Genomic DNA, 20,163 nt, shown 5'->3' on the forward strand with positions numbered 1-20,163 from the left:
AGAAAGAAGCTTTCTGAGAAACTTCTTTGTGTTCTGTGAAATCATCTCACAGAGTTACAGCTTTCCCCTCAAGAAGCCTTTCGCTAAGACAGTTCTTCTGGAATTGGCAAAGTGATATTTGGAAGCCCATAGAGGGCTATGGTGAAAAAGGAATTATCCTCAGATGAAATCTGGAAAGAAGCTTTCTCAGAAACTGCTCTGTGATGTGTGACTTCCACACACAGAATTACATCTGTATTTGATGGATCTCTTTGCTAGCCTTATTTCTGTGGAATATGGAACAGATATTTCGGATCCCTTTGAAGACTATAAGGCCAAAGGAAGTATCCTGCGATAACAAAGAGAAAGAAGCTTTCTGAGAAACTTCCTTGTGTTCTGTGAAATCATCTCACAGAGTTACAGCATTGCCCTCAAGAAGCCTTTCGCTAAGACAGTTCTTGTGAAATTGGCAGAGTGATATTTGGAAGCCCATAGAGGGCTACGGTGGAAAAGGAAATATCCTCAGATGAAATCTGGAAAGAAGCTTTCTGAGAAACTGCTCTGTGATGTGTGACTTCCACACAGAGAATTATATTTGTATTTCGTGGATCTCTTTGCTAGGCTTATTACTGTGTAATCTGAGAAGCGATATTTCGGATCCCTTTGAAGACTATAGGGCCAAAGGAAATATCCTCCGATAACCAAGAGAAAGAAGCTTTCTGAGAAACTTCTTTGTGTTCTGTGAAATCACCTCACAGAGTTTCCGCTTTTCCCTCCAGAAGCCTTTCGCTAAGACAGTTCCTGTGGAATTGGCAAAGTGATATTTGGAAACCCATAGAGGGCTATGGTGAAAAAGGAAATATCCTCAGATGAAATCTGGAAAGAAGCTTTCTAAGAAACTGCTCTGTGATGTGTGACTTCCACACACAGAGTTACATCTGTATTTCGTGGATCTCTTTGCTAGCCTTATTTCTGTGGAATCTGAGAACAGATATTTCGGATGCCTTTGAAGACTATAGGGCCAAAGGAAATATCCTGTGATAACAGAGAGAAAGAAGCATTCTGAGAAAATTCTTTGTGTTCTGTGAAATCATCTCACAGAGTTACAGCTTTCCCCTCAAGAAGCCTTACGCTAAGACAGTTCTTGTGGCATTGGCAGAGTGGTATTTGGCAGCCCATAGAGGGCTATGGTGAAAAAGGAAATATCCTCAGATGAAATCTGGAAAGAAGCTTTCTGATAAACTGCTTAGTGATGTGTGACTTCCACACACAGGGTTACATCTGTATTTCGCAGATCTCTTTGCTAGCCTTATTTCTGTGCAATTCGAGAACAGATATTTCGGATCCCTTTGAAGACTATTTGGCCAAAGGAAGTATCCTGTGATAACAAACAGAAAGAAGCTTTCTGAGAAACTTCTTTGTGTTCTGTGAAATCATCTCACAGAGTTACAGCATTGCCCTCAAGAAGCCTTTCCCTAAGAGAGTTCTTGTGGAATTGTCAAAGTGATATTTGGAAGCCCAAAGAGGGCTATGGTGAAAAAGGAAATATCCTCAGATGAAATCGGGAAAGAAGCTTTCTGAGAAACTGCTCTGTGATGTGTGAATTCCACACACAGAGTTACATCTGTATGTCGTGTATCTCTTTGCTAGCCTTATTTCTGTGGAATCTGAGAACAGATATTTCGGATCCCTTTGAAGAGTATAGGGCCAAAGGAAATATCCTCCGATAACAAAGAGAAAGAAGCTTTCTGAAAAACTTCTTTGTGTTCTGTGAAATCATCTCACAGAGTTACAGCTTTCCCCTCCAGAAGTCTTTCGCTAAGACAGTTCCTGTGGAATTGGCAAAGTGATATTTGGAAACCCATAGAGAGCTATGGTGAAAAAGGAAATATCCTCAGATGAAATCTGGAAAGAAGCTTTCTGAGAAACGGCTTACTGTTCTGTTAATTCATCTCACAGAGTTACATCTCTATTTTGTGGATCCCTTTGCTATCCTTTTTTCGGTGGAATCTGAGAACAGATATTTCGAATCTCTTTGAAGACGGTAGGGCCAATGGAAATATCCTGCGATAACAAAGAGAAAGAAGCTTTCTGAGAAAATTCTTTGTGTTCTGTGAAATCATCTCACAGAGTTACCGCTTTCCCCTCAAGAAGCCTTTCGTTAAGACAGTTCTTGTGGAATTGGCAAAGTGATATTTGGAAGCCCATAGAGGGCTATGGTGAAAAAGGAAATATCCTCAGATGAAATCTGGAAAGAAGCCCTCTGAGAAACTGCTTAGTGTTCTGTTAATTCATCTCACAGAATTACATCTGTATTTCGTGGATCTCTTTGCTAGCCTTATTTCTGTGGAATCTGAGAACAGATATTTCCGATCCCTTTGAAGACTATAGGGCCTAAGGAAATATCCTCCGATAACAAAGAGAAAGAAGTTTCCGGAGAAATTTCTTTGTGTTCTGTGAAATCATCTCACAGAGTTACCGCTTTCCCCTCAAGAAGCCTTTGACTAAGACAGTTCTTGTGGAATTGTCAAAGTGATATTTGGAACCCCTAGAGGGCTATGGTGAAAAAGGAAATATCCTCAGATGAAATCGGGAAATAAGCTTTCTGAGAAACTGCTCTATGATGTGTGACTTCCACTCACAGAGTTACATCTGTACTTCGTGGATCTCTTTGCAAGCCTTATTTCTGTGGAATCTGAGAACAGATATTTCGGATCCCTTTGAAGACTATAGGGCCAAAGGAAATATCCTCCCATAACAAAGAGAAAGAAGCTTTTCAGAAACTTCTTTGTGTTCTGTGAAATCATCTCACAGAGTTACCACATTCCCCTCAAGAATCCTTTCGCTAAGACTGTTCTTGCGGAATTGGCAAAGTCATATTTGGAAGCCCATAGAGGGCTAGGGTGAAAAAGGAAATATGCTCAGATGAAATCTGGAAAGAAGCTTTCTGAGAAACTGCTTAGTGTTCTCTTAATTTATCTCACAGAGTTACATCTGTATTTCGTGGATCTCTTTGCTAGCCCTATTTCTGTGGAATCTGAGAACAGGTATTTCGGATCCATGTGAAGACTATAGGGCCAAAGGAACTATCTTCCGATAACAAAGAGAAAGAAGCTTTCTGAGAAACTTCTTTGTGTTCTGTGAAATCATCTCGCAGAGTTACAGCTTGCCCCTCAAGAAGCTTTTCGCTAAGACAGTTCTTGTGGAATTGGCAAAGTGATATTTGGAAGCCCGTTGAGGGCTATGGTGAAAAAGGAAATATCCTCAGCTGAAATCTGGAAAGAAGCTTTCTGAGAAACTGCTCTGTGATGTGTGACTTCCACACACAGACTTACACCTGTATTTCCTGGATCTCTTTGGTGGCCCCATTTCGGTGGAATCTGAGAACAGATATTTCGGATCCCATTGAAGACTATAGGGCCAAAGGAAATATACTCCGAGAACAATGAGAAAGAAGCTTTATGAGAAACTTCTTCGTGTTCTGTGAAATAATCTCACAGAGTTATAGTTTTCCTCTCAAGCAACCGTTCGCTAAGACACTTCTTGCGGAATTCGCAAAGTGATATTTGGAAGCCTATAGAGGGCTATGGTGAAAAAGGAAATATCCTCAGATGAAATCTGGAAAGAACATTTCTGAGAAACTGCTTAGTGTTCTGTTAATTCATCTCACAGAGTTACATCTGTATTTCGTGGATCTCTTTGCTAGCATTATTTCTGTGGAATCTGAGAAAAGATATTTTGGATCCCTTTGAAGACTATAGGGCGACAGGAAACATACTCCGATAACAAAGAGAAAGAAGCTTTTTCAGAAACTTCTTTGTGTTTTGTGAAATCATTTCACAGTGTTACAGCTGTTTCCTAAAGAAAAATTTCGCTAAGCCATTTCTTGCGGAATTGGCAAAGTGATATTTGGAAGCCCATAGAAGGCTATGGTAAAAAGGAAATATCCTCCGATGAAATCTGGAAAGAAGCTTTCTGAGAAACTGCTCTGTGACGTGTGACTTCCACTCACAGAGTAACATCTGTATTTCCTGGATCTCATTGCTAGTCTTATTTCTGTTGAATATGAGAACAGATATTTCGGATCCCTTTGAAGACTATAGCGCAAAAGGAAATATTCTGCGATAACAAAGAGAAAGAAGCTTTCTGAGAAACTTCTTTGTGTTCTGTGAAATCATCTCACAGAGTTACAGCTTTCCCCTCAAGAAGCCTTTCCCTAAGACAGTACTTGTGGAATTGGCAAAGTGATATTTGGAAGCCCATAGTGGGCTATGGTGAAAAAGGAAATATCCTCAGATGAAATCTGGAAAGAAGCTTTCTGAGAAACTGCTTACTGTTCTGTTTATTCATCTCACAGGGTTACATCTGTATTTCGTGGATCTCTTGTCTAGCCTTATTTCTGTGGAATCTGAGAACAGATATTTCGGATCCCATTTAAGACAATAGGGCCAAAGGAAATATCCTCTGATGACAAAGAGAAAGAAGCTTTCTGAAAAACTTCTTTGCGTTCTGTGAAATCATCTCAGAGAGTTACAGCTTTCCCCTCAAGATGCCCTTCGCTAAGACAGTTCTTGTGGAATTGGCAAAGTGATATTTGGAAGCCCATAGAGGGCTATGGTGAAAAAGGAAATATCCTCAGATGAAATCTGGAAAGGAGCTTTCTGAGAAACTGTTATGTGATGATTGACTTCCACACACAGAGTTACATCTGTATTTCGTGGATCACTTTGCTAGCCTTATTTCTGTTGAATCTGAGAACAGATATTTCGAATCCCTTTGAATACTATTGGGCCAAAGAAAATATCCTCCGATAACAAAGAGAAAGAAGCTTTCTGAGAAACTTCTTTGTGTTCTGTGAAATCATCTCACAGAGTTACCGCTTTCCCCTGAAGAATCCCTTCGCTAACACAGTTCTTGCGGAATTGGCAAAGTGATATTTGGAAGCCCTTAGAGGGCTATGGTGAAAAAGGAAATATCCTCAGATGAAATCTGGAAAGAAGCTTTCTGAGAAACTGCTCTGGGATGTGTGACTTCCACACACAGAGTAACATCTGTATTTCGTGGATCTCTTTGCTAGCCTTATTTCTGTAGAATCTGAGAACAGATATTTCGGATCCCTTTGAGACTATTGGGCCAAAGGAAATATCCTTCGATAACAAAGAGAAAGAAGCTTTCTGAGTAACTTCTTTGTGTTCTGTGAAATCATCTCACAGAGTTACCGCTTTCCCCTCTAGAATCCTTTCGCTAAGACAGTACTTGCGGAATAGGCAAAGTGATATTTGGAAGCCCATAGAGGGCTACGTTGAAAAAGGAAATATCCTCAGATGAAATCTGGAAAGAAGTTTTCTGAGAAACTTCCTAGTGTTCTGTTAATTCATCTCACAGTGTTACATCTGTATTTCGTGGATTTCTTTTCTAGCCTTATTTCTGTGGAATCTGAGAACAGATATTTCGGATACCTTTGAAGACTATAGTGCCAAAGGAAATATCCTGCGATAATAAAGAGAAAGAAGCTTTGTGAGAAACTTCTTTGTGTTCTGTGAAATCATCTCACAGAGTTACAGCTTTACCCTCAAGAAGCCTTTCTCTAAGACACTTCTTGTGGAATTGGCAAAGTGATATTTGGAAGCCCATAGAGGGCTATGGTGAAAAAGGAAATATCCTCAGATGAAATCTGGAAAGGAGCATTCTGAGAAACTGCTCTGTGATGTGTGACTTCCACTCACAGAGTAACATCTGTATTTCCTGGATCTCATTGCTAGTCTTATTTCTGTGGAATCTGAGAATAGATATTTCAGATCCCTTTGAAGACTCTAGGGCCAAAGGAAATATCCTGCGATAACAAAGAGAAAGAAGCTTTCTGAAAAACTTCTTTGTGTTCTGTGAAATCATCTCACAGAGTTACAGGTTTCCCCTCAAGAAGCCTTTCGGTAAGACAGTTCTTGTGGAATTGGCAAAGTGATATTTGGAAGCCCATAGAGGACCATGTTTAAAAAGGAAATATCCTCAGATGAAATCTGGAAAGAAGCTGTCTGAGAAACTGCTTAGTGTTGTGTTAATTGATCTCACAGAGTTACATCTGTATTTCATGGATCTCTTTGCTAGCCTTAATTCGGTGGAATCTGAGAACAGATATTTCGGATCCCTTTGAAGACTATAGGGCCAAAGGAAATATCCTGCGATAACAAAGAGAAAGAAGCTTTCTGAAAAACTTCTTTGTGTTCTGTGAAATCATCTCACCGAGTTACAGCTTTCCCCTCAAGAAGCCTTTCGATAAGACAGTTCTTGTGGAATTGGCAAAGTGATATTTGGAAGCCCATAGAGGGCTACGGTGAAAAAGGAAATATCCCAGATGAAATCTGCAAAGAAGCTTTCTGAGAAACTGCTCTGTGATGTGTGATTTCCACTCACAGAGTAGCATCTGTATTTCGTGGATCTCTTTGCTAGCCTTATTTCTGTGGAATCTGAGAACAGATATTTCGGATCCCTTGGAAGACTCTAGGGCCAAAGGAAATATCCTCTGATAACAAAGAGAAAGAAGCTTTCTGAGAAACTTCTTTGTGTTCTGTGAAATCATCTCACAGAGTTACAGCTTTCCCCACAAGAAGCCTTTCCCTAAGACAGTTCTTGTGGAATTGGCAAAGTGATATTTCGAAGCCCATAGAGGGCTATGGTGAAAAAGGAAATATCCTCAGATGAAATCTGGAAAGAAGCTTTCTGAGAAACTGCTCTGTGATGTGTGACTTCCACACACCGAGTTACATCTGTATTTCGTGGATCTCTTTGCTAGTCTTATTTCTGTGGAATCTGAGAAGAGATATTTCGGATCCCTTTGAAGACTATAGGGCCAAAGGAAATATCCACCGATACCAAAGAGAAAGAAGCTTTCTGAGAAACTTCTTTGTGTTCTGTGAAATCATCTCACAGAGTTACCGCTTTCCCCTCAAGAAGCCTTTCGTAAGACAGTTCTTGTGGAATAGGCAAAGTGATATTTGGAAGCTCACAGAGGGCTATGGTGAAAAAGGAAATATCCTCACATGAAATCTGGAAAGAAGCTTTCTGAGAAACTGCTCTGTGATGTGTGGCTTCCACTCACAGAGTAACATCTGTATTTCGTGGATCTCTTTGCTAGCCTTATTTCTGTGGAATCAGAGAACAGATATTTCGGATCCCTTTGAAGACTATAGGGCCAAAGGAAATATCCTCCGATAACAAAGAGAAAGAAGCTTTCTGAGAAACTTCTTTGTGTTCTATGAAATCATCTCACAGAGTTACAGCTTTCCCCTCAAGAAGTCTTTCACTAAGACAGTTCTTGTGGAATTGGAAAAGTGATATTTGGAAGCCCATAGAGGGCTACGGTGAAAAAGGAAATATCCTCAGATGAAATCTGGAAAGAAGCTTTCTGAGAAACTGCTCTGTGATGTGTGACTTCCACTCACAGAGTAACATCTGTATTTCCTGGATCTCATTGCTAGTCTTATTTCTGTTGAATATGAGAACAGATATTTCGGATCCCTTTGAAGACTATAGGGCCAAAGGAAATATCCTCTGATAACAAAGAGAAAGAAGCTTTCTGAGAAACTTCTTTGTGTTCTGTGAAATGATCTCACAGAGTTACAGCTTTCCCCTCAAGAAGCCTTTCGCTAAGACAGTTCTTGTGTAATTGGCAAAGTGATATTTGGATGCCCATAGAGGTCTATGGTGAAAAAGGAAATATCCTCTGATGAAATCTGGAAAGAAGCTTTCTGAGAAACTGCTTAGTGTTCTCTTTATTCATCTCACAGTGTTGCATCTCTATTTCGTGGATCTCTTGTCTAGCCTTATTTCTGTGGAATCTGAGAACACATATTTCGGATCCCATTGAAGACAATAGGGCCAAAGGAAATATCCTGCGAAAACAAAGAGAAATAAGCTTTCTGAAAAACTTCTTTGTGTTCTGTGAAATCATCTCAGAGAGTTACAGCTTTCCCCTCAAGAAGCCTTTCGCGAAGACACTTCTTGGGGAATTGGCAAAGTGATATTTGGAAGCCCATAGAGGGCTATGGTGAAAAAGGAAATATCCTCAGATGAAATCTGTAAAGGAGCTTTCTGAGAAACTGCTCTGTGATGTGTGACTTCCACTCACAGAGTAACATCTCTATTTCCTGGATCTCATTGCTAGTCTTATTTCTGTGGAATCTGAGAACAGATATTTCGGATCCCTTTGAAGACTATAGGGCCAAAGGAAATATCCTGCGATAACAAAGAGAAAGAAGCTTTCTGAGAAATTTCTTTGTGTTCTGGAAATGATCTCACAGAGTTACAGCTTTCCCCTCAAGAAGCCTTTCGCAAAGACAGTTCTTGTGGAATTGGCAAAGTGATATTTGGAAGCCCATAGAGGACCATGGTTAAAAAGGAAATATCCTCAGATGAAATTTGGACAGAAGCTTTCTGAGAAACTGCTTAGTGTTCTGTTAATTCATCTCACAGAGTTACATCTGTATTTCATGGATCTCTTTGCTAGCCTTATTTCGGTGGAATCTGAGAACAGATATTTCGGATCCCTTTGAAGACTATAGTGCCAAAGGAAATATCCTCCGATAACAAAGAGAAAGAAGCTTTCTGAGAAACTTCTTTGTGTTCTGTGAAATCATCTTACAGAGTTACAGGTTTCCCCTCAAGAAGCATTTCGCTAAGACAGTTCTTGTGGAATTGGCAAAGTGATATTTGGAAGGCCATAGAGGGCTATGTTGAAAAAGGAAATATCCTCAGATGAAATCTGGAAAGAAGCTTTCTGAGAAACTGTTCTGTGATGTGTGACTTCTACACACAGAGTTACATCTGTATTTCGTGGATCTCTTTGCTAGCCTTATTTCTGTGGAATCTGAGAACAGATATTTCGGATCCCTTTGAAGACTATAGGGCCAAAGGAAATATCCTCTGATGAAAAAGAGAAAGAAGCCTTCTGAGAAACGTCTTTGTGTTCTGTGAAATCATCTGACAGAGTTACCGCTTTCCCCTCAAGAAGCCTTTCCCTAAGACTGTTCTTGTGGAATTGGCAAAGTGATATTTGGAAACCCATAGAGGGCTATGGAGAAAAAGGAAATATCCTCAGCTGAAATCTGGAAAGAAGCTTCCTGAGAAACTGCTCTGTGATGTGTGACTTCCACTCCCAGAGTTACATCTGTGTTTCGTGGATCTCTTTGCTAGCCTTATTTCTGTGGAATCTTAAAACAGATATTTCGGATCCCTTTGAAGGCTCTAGGGTCAAAGGAAATAGCCTGCGATAACAAAGAGAAAGAAGCTTTCTGAAAAACTTCTTTGTGTTCTGTGAAATCATCTCACAGAGTTACAGCTTTCCCCTCAAGAAGCCTTTCGCTAAGACAGTTCTTGTGGAATTGGCAAAGTGATATTTGGAAGACCATAGAGGACCATGTTTAAAAAGGAAATATCCTCAGATGAAATCTGGAAAGAAGCTTTCTGAGAAACTGCTTAGTGTTCTGTTAATTGATCTCACAGAGTTACCTCTGTATTTCATGGATCTCTTTGCTAGCCTTAATTCGGTGGAATCTGAGAACAGATATTTCGGATCCCTTTGAAGACTATAGGGCCAAAGGAAATATCCTGCGATAACAAAGAGAAAGAAGCTTTCTGAAAAACTTCTTTGTGTTCTGTGAAATCATCTCACAGAGTTACAGCTTTCCCCTCAAGAAGGCTTTCGCTAAGACAGTTCTTGTGGAATTGGCAAAGTGATATTTGGAAGCCCATAGAGGGCAACGGTGAAAAAGGAAATATCCTAAGATGAAATCTGCAAAGAAGCTTTCTGACAAACTGCTCTGTGATGTGTGACTTCCACTCACAGAGTAGCATCTGTATTTCGTGGATCTCTTTGCTAGCCTTTTTTCTGTGGAATCTGAGAACAGATATTTCGGATCCCTTTGAAGACTCTAGGGCCAAAGGAAATATCCTCTGATAACAAAGAGAAAGAAGCTTTCTGAGAAACTTCTTTGTGTTCTGTGAAATCATCTCACAGAGTTACAGCTTTCCCCTCAAGAAGCCTTTCCCTAAGACAGTTCTTGTGGAATTGGCAAAGTGATATTTGGAAGCCCATAGAGGGCTTTGGTGAAAAAGGAAATATCCTCAGATGAAATCGGGAAAGAAGCTTTCTGAGAAACTGCTCTGTGTTGTGTGACTTCCACACACCGAGTTACATCTGTATTTCGTGGATCTATATGCTAGCCTTATTTCTGTGGAATCTGAGAAGAGATATTTCGGATCCCTTTGAAGACTATAGGGCCAAAGGAAATATCCATCGATATCAAAGAGAAAGAAGCTTTCTGAGAAACTTCTTTGTGTTCTGTGAAATCATCTCACAGAGTTACCGCTTTCCCCTAAGAAGCCTTTCGCTAAGATAGTTCTTGTGGAATAGGCAAAGTGATATTTGGAAGCTCACAGAGGGCTATGATGAAAAAGGAAATATCCTCACATGAAATCTGGAAAGAAGCTTTCTGAGAAACTGCTCTGTGATGTGTGGCTTCCACTCACAGAGTAACATCTGTATTTCGTGGATCTCTTTGCTAGCCTTATTTCTGTGGAATCAGAGAACAGATATTTCGGATCCCTTTGAAGACTATAGGGCCAAAGGAAATATCCTCCGATAAAAAAGAGAAAGAAGCTTTCTGAGAAACTTCTTTGTGTTCTATGAAATCATCTCACAGAGTTACAGCTTTCCCCTCAAGAAGCCTTTCACTAAGACAATTCTTGTGGAATTGGCAAAGTGATATTTGGAAGCCCGTAGAGGGCTACGTTGAAAAAGGAAATATCCTCAGATGAAATCTGGAAAGAAGCTTTCTGAGAAACTGCTCTGTGATGTGTGACTTCCACTCACAGAGTAACATCTGTATTTCCTGGATCTCCTTGCTAGTCTTATTTCTGTGGAATATGAGAACAGATATTTCGGATCCCTTTGAAGACTATAGGGCCAAAGGAAATATCCTCTGATAACAAACAGAAAGAAGCTTTCTGAGAAACTTCTTTGTGTTCTGTGAAATGATCTCACAGAGTTACAGCTTTCCCCTCAAGAAGCCTTTCGCTAAGACAGTTCTTGTGGAATTGGCAAAGTGATATTTGGAAGCCCATAGAGGGCTATGGTAAAAAAGGAAATATCCTCAGATGAAATCTGGAAAGAAGCTTTCTGAGAAACTGCTTAGTGTTCTCTTTATTCATCTCACAGGGTTGCATCTCTATTTCGGGGATCTCTTGTCTAGCCTTATTTCTGTGGAATCTTAGAACACATATTTCGGATCCCATTGAAGACAATAGGGCCAAAGGAAATATCCTGCGAAAACAAAGAGAAAGAAGCTTTCTGAAAAACTTCTTTGTGTTCTGTGAAATTATCTCAGAGAGTTACAGCTTTCCCCTCAAGAAGCCTTTCGCTAGGACACTTCTTGGGGAATTGGCAAAGTGATATTTGGAAGCCCATAGAGGGCTATGGTGAAAAAGGAAATATCCTCAGATGAAAACTGGAAAGGAGCTTTCTGAGAAACTGCTCTGTGATGTGTGACTTCCACTCACAGAGTAACATCTGTATTTCCTGGATCTCATTGCTAGTCTTATTTCTGTGGAATCTGAGAACAGATATTTCGGATCCCTTTGAAGACTATAGGGCCAAAGGAAATATCCTGCGATAACAAAGAGAAAGAAGCTTTCTGAGAAACTTCTTTGTGTTCTGGAAATGATCTCACAGAGTTACAGCTTTCCCCTCAAGAAGCCTTTCGCAAAGACAGTTCTTGTGGAATTGGCAAAGTGATATTTGGAAGCCCATAGAGGGCTACCGTGAAAAAGGAAATATCCTCAGATGAAATCTGCAAAGAAGCTTTCTGAGAAACTGCTCTGTGATGTGTGACTTCCACTCACAGAGTAGCATCTGTATTTCGTGGATCTCATTGCTAGTCTTATTTCTGTGGAATCTGAGAACAGATATTTCGGATCCCTTTGAAGACTATAGTGCCAAAGGAAATATTCTCCGATAACAAAGAGAAAGAAGCTTTCTGAGAAACTTCTTTGTGTTCTGTGAAATCATCTTACAGAGTTACAGCTTTCCCCTCAAGAAGCATTTCGCTAAGACAGTTCTTGTGGAATTGGCAAAGTGATAATTGGAAGCCCATGGAGGGCTATGGTGAAAAAGGAAATATCCTTAGCTGAAATCTGGAAAGAAGCTTTCTGAGAAACTGCTCTGTGATGTGTGACTTCCACTCCCAGAGTTACATCTGTATTTCGTGGATCTCTTTGCTAGCCTTATTTCTGTAGAATCTGAGAACAGATATTTCGGATCCCTTTGAAGGCTCTAGGGTCAAAGGAAATAGCCTGCGATAACAAAGAGAAAGAAGCTTTCTGAAAAACTTCTTTGTGTTCTGTGAAATCATCTCACAGAGTTACAGCTTTCCCCTCAAGAAGCCTTTCGCTAAGACAGTTCTTGTGGAATTGGCAAAGTGATATTTGGAAGCCCAGAGAGGACCATGTTTAAAAAGAAAATATCCTCAGATGAAATCTGTAAAGAATCTTTCTGAGAAACTGCTTAGTGTTCTGTTAATTCATCGCACAGAGTTACATCGGTATTTCGTGGATCTCTTTGCTAGCCTTAATTCGGTGGAATCTGAGAACAGATATTTCGGATCATTTTGAAGACTATAGGGCCAAAGGAAATATCCTGCGATAACAAAGAGAAAGAAGCTTTCTGAAAAACTTCTTTGTGTTCTGTGAAATCATCTCACAGAGTTACAGCTTTCCCCTCAAGAAGCCTTTCGCTAAGACAGTTCTTGTGGAATTGGCAAAGTGATATTTGGAAGCCCATAGAGGGCTACGGTGAAAAAGGAATTATCCTAAGATGAAATCTGCAAAGAAGCTTTCTGACAAACTGCTCTGTGATGTGTGACTTCCACTCACAGAGTAGCATCTGTATTTCGTGGATCTCTTTGCTAGCCTTATTTCTGTGGAATCTGAGAACAGATATTTCGGATCCCTTTGAAGACTCTAGGGCCAAAGGAAATATCCTCTGATAACAAAGAGAAAGAAGCTTTCTGAGAAACTTCTTTGTGTTCTGTGAAATCATCTCACAGAGTTACAGCTTTCCCCTCAAGCAGCCTTTCCCTAAGACAGTTCTTGTGGAATTGGCAAAGTGATATTTGGAAGCCCATAGAGGGCTATGGTGAAAAAGGAAATATCCTCAGATGAAATATGGAAAGAAGTTTTCTGAGAAACTGCTCTGTGATGTGTGACTTCCACAAACCGAGTTACATCTGTATTTCGTGGATCTATATGCTAGCCTTATTTCTGTGGAATCTGAGAAGAGATATTTCGGATCCCTTTGAAGACTATAGGGCCAAAGTAAATATCCACGATACCAAAGAGAAAGAAGCTTTCTGAGAAACTTCTTTGTGTTCTGTGAAATCATCTCACAGAGTTACCGCTTTCCCCTCAAGAAGCCTTTCGCTAAGACAGTTCTTGTGGAATAGGTAAAGTGATATTTGGAAGCTCACAGAGGGCTATGGTGAAAAAGGAAATATACTCACATGAAATCTGGAAAGAAGCTTTCTGAGAAACCGCTCTGTGATGTGTGGCTTCCACTCACAGAGTAACATCTGTATTTCGTGGATCTCTTTGCTAGCCTTATATCTGTGGAATCAGAGAACAGATATTTCGGATCCCTTTGAAGACTATAGGGCCAAAGGAAATATCCTCCGATAACAAAGAGAAACAAGCTTTCTGAGAAACTTCTTTGTGTTCTATGAAATCATCTCACAGAGTTACAGCTTTCCCCTCAAGTAGCCTTTCACTAAGAAAGTGCTTGTGGAATTGGCAAAGTGTTATTTGGAAGCCCATAGAGGGCTACGGTGAAAAAGGAAATATCCTCAGATGAAATCTGGAAAGAAGCTTTCTGATAAACTGCTTACTGTTCTGTTAATTCATCTCACAGAGTTACATCTGTATTTCGTGGATCTCTTTGCTAGCCCTATTTCTGTGGAATCTGAGAACAGATATTTCGGGTCCCTTTGAAGATTATAGGGCCGAAGGAAATATTCTCCGATAACAAAGAGAAAGAAGCTTTCTGAGAAACTTCTTTGTGTTCTGTGAAATCATCTCACAGAATTACAGCCTTCCCCTCAAGAAGCCTTTCGCTAAGACAGTTTTTGTGGAATTGGCAAAGTGATATTTGGAAGCCCCTAGAGGGCTATGGTGAAAAAGAAATATCCTCAGATGAAATCTGGAAAGAATCTTTCTGAGAAACTGCTTAGTGTTCTGTTAATTCATCTCACAGAGTTACATCTGTATTTCGTGGATCTCTTTGCTAGCCCTATTTCTGTGGAATCTGAGAACAGATATTTCGGATCCCTTTGAAGACTATAGGGCCATAGGAAATATCCTCCGATAACAAAGAGAAGGAAGCTGTCTGAGAAACTTCTTTGTGTTCTGTGAAATCATCTCAAAGAGTTACAGCTTTCCTCTCAAGAAGCTTTTCGCAAAGACAGTTCTTGTGGAATTGGCAAAGTGATATTTGGAGCCCACAGAGGGCTATGGTGAAAAAGGAAATATCCTCAGATGAAATCTGGAAAGAACATTTTTGAGAAACTGCTCTGTGATGTGTCACTTCCACTCACAGAGTTACATCTGTATTTCGTGGATCTCTTTGCTGGCCTTATTTCTGTGGAATCTGAGAACAGATATTTCGGATCCCTTTGAAGACTCTAGGGTCAAAGGAAATATCCTCCGATAACAAAGAGAAAGAAGCTGTCTGAGAAACTTCTTTGTGTTCTGTGAAATCATCTCACAGAGTTACCAGTTTCCCCTCAAGAATCCTTTCGCTAAGACAGTACTTGCGGAATTGGCAAAGTGATATTTGGAAGCCCATAGAGGGTTAAGGTGAAAAAGGAAATATCCTCAGATGAAATCTGGAAAGAAGCTTTCTCAGAAACTGCTTTGGTTTCTGTTAATTCATCTCACAGAGTTACATCTGTATTTCGTGGATCTCTTTGCTAGGCTTATTTCTGTGGAATCTGAGAACAGATATTTCGGATCCTTTTGAAGACTATAGGGCCAAAGGAAATATCCTCCGATAACAAAGAGAAAGAAGCTTTCTGAGAAACTTCTTTGTGTTCTGTGAAATCATCTCACAGAGCTACCGCTTTCCCCTCAAGAAGCCTTTCGCTAAGACAGTTCTTGTGGAATTGGCAAAGTGATATTTGGAAGCCCATAGAGGGCTATGGTGAAAAAGGAAATATCCTCAGCTGAAATCTGGAAAGAAGCTTTCTGAGAAACTGCTCTGTGATGTGTGACTTCCACTCCCAGAGTTACATCTGTATTTCCTTGATGTCTTTCCTAGCCTTATTTCTGTGGAATCTGAGAACAGATATTTCGGATCCCTTTGAAGGCTCTAGGGTCAAAGGAAATATCCTGCGATAACAAAGAGAAAGAAGCTTTCTGAAAAACTTCTTTGTGTTCTGTGAAATCATCTCACAGAGTTACAGCTTTCCCCTCAAGAAGCCTTTCGATAAGACAGTTCTTGTGGAATTGGCAAAGTGATATTTGGAAGCCCATAGAGGGCTATGGTGAAAAAGGAAATATCTTCTGATGAAATCTGGAAAGAAGCTCTCTGAGAAACTGCTTAGTGTTCTGTTATTTCATCTCACAGAGTTACATCTGTATTTCGTTGAACTCTTCTCTAGCCCTATTTCTGTGGAATCTGAAACAGATATTTCGGATCCCTTTGAAGACTATAGGGCCAAAGGAAATATCCTCCGATAACAAAGAGAAAGAAGCTTTCTGAGAAACTTCTTTGTGTTCTGTGAAATCATCTCACAGAGTTACAGCTTTCCCCTCCAGAAGCATTTCGCTAAGACAGTTCTTGTGGAATTGGCAAAGTGATATTTGGAAGCCCATAGAGGGCTATGGTGAAAAAGGAAATATCCTCCGATGAAATCTGGAAAGAAGCTTTCTGAGAAACTGCTTAGTGTTCTGTTAATTCATCTCACAGAGTTACATCTGTATTTCGTAGATCTCTGTGTTAGCCTTATTTCTCTGGAATCTGACAACAGATATTTCGGATCCCTTTGAAGACTATAGGGCCAAAGGAAATATCCTGCGATAACAAAGAGAAAGAAGCTTTCTGAGAAACTTCTTTGTGTTCTGTGAAATCAACTCACAGACTTACAGCTTTCGCCTCAAGAAGCCTTTCGCTAAGACATTTCATGTGGAATTGGCAAAGTGATATTTGGAAGCCCATAGAGGGCTATGGTGAAAAAGGAAATATCCTCAGATGAAATCTGGAAAGAAGTTTTCTGAGAAACTGTTCTGTTATGTGTGACTTCCACACACAGAGTTACATCTGTATTTCGTGGATCTCTTTGCTAGCCTTATTTCTGTGGAATCTGAGAACGGATATTTCGGATCCCTTTGAAGACTATAGGGCCAAAGGAAATATCCTCTCATAACAAAGAGATAGAAGCTTTCTGAGAAACTTCTTTGTGTTCTGTGAATCATCTCACAGAGGTACCGCTTTCCCCTCAAGAATCCTTTCGCTAAGACAGTTCTTGCCGAATTGGCAAAGTGATAATTGGAAGCCCATAGAGGGCTAAGGTGAAAAAGGAAATATCCTCAGATGAAATCTGGAAAGAAGCTTTCTGAGAAACTGCTCTGTGATGTGAATTCCACACACAGAGTAACATCTGTATTTCGTGGATCTCATTGCTAGCCCTATTTCTGTGGAATCTGAGAACACATATTTCGGATCCCTTTGAAAACTATAGGGCCCAAGGAAATATCCTCCGATAACAAAGAGAAAGAAGCTTTCTGAGAAACTTCTTTGTGTTCTGTGAAATCATCTCTCAGAGTTACAGCTTTCCCCTCAAGAAGCCTTTCGCTAAGACCGTTCTTGTGGAATTGGCAAAGTGATATTTGGAAGCCCATAGAGGGCTATGGTGAAAAAGGAAATATCCTCACATGAAATCTGGAAAGAAGCTTTCTGAGAAACTGCTTAGTGTTCTGTTAATTCATCTCACAGAGTTACATCTGTATTTCGTACGTCTCTTTGCTTGCCTTATTTCTGTGGAATATGAGAACAGATGTTTCGGATCCCTTTGAAGACTATGGGGCCTATGGAAATATCCTGTGATAACAAAGAGAAAGAGGCTTTCTGAGAAACTTCTTTGTGTTCTGTGAAATCAACTCACAGAGTTACAGCTTTCCCCTCAAGAAGCCTTTCGCTAAGACAGTTCTTGTGGAATTGGCAAAGTGATATTTGGAAGCCCATAGAAGGCTACGGTGAAAAAGGAGATATCCTCAGATGAAATCTGGAAAGAATCTTTCTGAGAAACTGCTTAGTGTTCTGTTAATTCATCTCACAGAGTTACATCTGTATTTCGTGGATCACTTTGCTAGCCCTATTTCTGTGGAATCTGAGAACTGATATTTCGGATCCCTTTGAAGACTATAGGGCCAAAGGAAATATCCTCCGATAACAAAGAGAAAGAAGCTTTGTGAGAAACTTCTTTGTGTTCTGTGAAATCATCTCACAGAGTTACAGCTTTCCCCTCAAGAAACCTTTCGCTAAGTCAGTTCTTGTGGAATTGTCAAAGTGTTATTTGGAAGCCCATAGAGGGCTATGGTGAAAAAGGAAATATCCTCAGATGAAATCTGGAAAGAAGTTTTCTGATAAACTGCTTACTGTTCTGTTAATTCATCTCACAGAGTTACATCTGTATTTCGTGAATCTCTTTGCTAGCCCTATTTCTGTGGAATCTGAGAACAGATATTTCGGATCCCTTTGAAGATTATAGGGCCGAAGGAAATATTCTCCGATAACAAAGAGAAAGAAGCTTTCTGAGAAACTTCTTTGTGTTCTGTGAAATCATCTCACAGAGTTACAGCCTTCCCCTCAAGAAGCCTTTCGCTAAGACAGTTCTTGTAGAATTGGCAAAGTGATATTTGGAAGCCCTTAGAGGGCTATGGTGAGAAAGGAAATATCCTCAGTTGATATCTGGAAAGAAGCTTTCTGGAAACTGCTTAGTGTTCTGTTAATTCATTTCACAGAGTTACATCTGTATTTCGTGGATCTCTTTGCTAGCCTTATTTCTGTGAAATCTGAGAACAGATATTTCGGATCCCTTTGAAGAGTATAGGGCCAAAGGAAATATCCACCGATACCAAAGAGAAAGAAGCTTTCTGAGAAACTTCTTTGTGTTCTGTGAAATCATCTCACAGATTTACAGCTTTCCCCTCAAGAAGCCTTTCGCTAAGACAGTTCTTGTGGAAATGGCAAAGTGATATTTGGAAGCCCTTAGAGCGTTATGGTGAAAAAGGAAATAACTTCAGATGAAATCTGGAAACAAGCTTTCTGAGAAAGTGCTTAGTGTTTTGTTAATTCATCTCACAGAGTTACATCTGTATTTCGTGGATCTCTCTCCTAGCCTTATTTCTGTGGAATCTGAGAACAGATATTTCGGATCCCTTTAAGCCTGTAGGGCCAAAGGAAATATCCACCGATAACAAAGAGAAAGAAGCTTCCTAAAAAACTTCTTTGTGTTCTGTGAAATCATCTCACAGAGTTACAGCTTTACCCTCAAGAAGACTTTCGATAAGACAGTTCTTCTGGAATTGGCAAAGTGATATTGGGAAGCCCATAGAAGGCTACGGTGAAAAAGGAAATATCCTCAGATGAAATCTGGAAAGAAGCTTTCTGAGAAACTGTTCTGTGATGTGTGACTTCCACTCACAGTGTTACATCTGTATTTCGTGGATTTCTTTGCTAGCCTTATTTCTGTGGAATGTGAGAACAGATATTTCGGATCCCTTTGAGACTATAGGGCCAAAGGAAATATCCTCCGATATCAAAGAGAAAGAAGCTTTCTGAGAAACTTCTTTGTGTTCTCTGAAATCATCTCACAGATTTAAAGCTTTCCCCTCAAGAAGCCTTTCGCTAAGACAGTTCTTGTGGAATTGGCAAAGTAAAATTTGGAAGCCGATAGAGGGTTAAGGTGAAAAAGGAAATAATTTCAGATGAAATCTGGAAAGAAGCTTTCTGAGAAACTGCTTAGTGTTCTGTTAATTCATCTCACAGAGTTACATCTGTATTTCGTGGATCTCTTTGCTAGCCTTATTTCTGTGGATTCTGAGAACAGATATTTCGGATCCTTTTGAAGACCATAGGGCCAAAAGAAATATCCTCCGATAACAAAGAGAAAGAAGCTTTCTGAGAAACTTCTTTGTGTTCTGTGAAATCATCTCACAGAGTTACAATTTTCCCCTCAAGAAGCCTTTCACTGAGACACTTCTTGTGGAATTGGCAAAGTGATATTTGGAAGCCCATAGAGGGCTATGGTGAAAAAGGAAATATCCTCAGATGAAATCTGGAAAGAAGCTTTCTGAGAAACTTCTCTGTGATGTGTGACTTCCACTCACAGTGTTACATCTGCATTTCGTGGATCTCTATGCTAGCCTTATTTCTGAGGAATCTGAGAACAGATATTTCGGATCGCTTTGAAGACTACGGGCCATAGGAAATATACTGCGATAACAAAGAGAATGAAGCTTTCTGAGAAACTTCTTTGTGCTCTGCGAAATCATCTCACAGAGTTACAGCTTTCCCCTCAAGAAGCCTTTCGCTAAGACAGTTCTTGTGGAATTGGCAAAGTGATATTTGGAAGCCCATAGAGGGCTATGGTGAAAAAGGAAATATCCTCAGATGAAATCTGGAAAGAAGCTTTCTGAGAAACTGCTTAGTGTTCTCTTAATTCATGTCACAGAGTTTCATCTGTATTTCGTGGATCTCTTTGCTAGACTTATTTCTGTGGAATCTGAGAACAGATATTTCGGATCCCTTTGAAGACTATAGGGCCAAAGGAAATATCCTCCGATAACAAAGAGAAAGAAGCTTTCTGAGAAACTTCTTTGTGTTCTGTGAAATCATCTCACAGTGTTACAGCTTTCCCCTGAAGAAGCCTTTCGCTAAGACAGTCCTTGTGGAATTGGCAAAGTGATATTTGGAATCCCATGGAGGGCTGTGGTGAAAAAGGAAATATCCTCAGATGAAATCTGAAAGAAGCTTTCTGAGAAAGTGCTTAGTGTTCTACTATTTCATCTCATCGAGTTACATCTGTATTTCGTGGATCACTGTGATAGTCTTATTTCTGTGGAATCTGAGAACAGATATTT

The sequence above is a fragment of the Macaca fascicularis genome, chromosome 6, assembly GCF_037993035.2.
Source record: "Macaca fascicularis isolate 582-1 chromosome 6, T2T-MFA8v1.1".
Classification (NCBI taxonomy): Eukaryota; Metazoa; Chordata; class Mammalia; order Primates; family Cercopithecidae; genus Macaca; species Macaca fascicularis.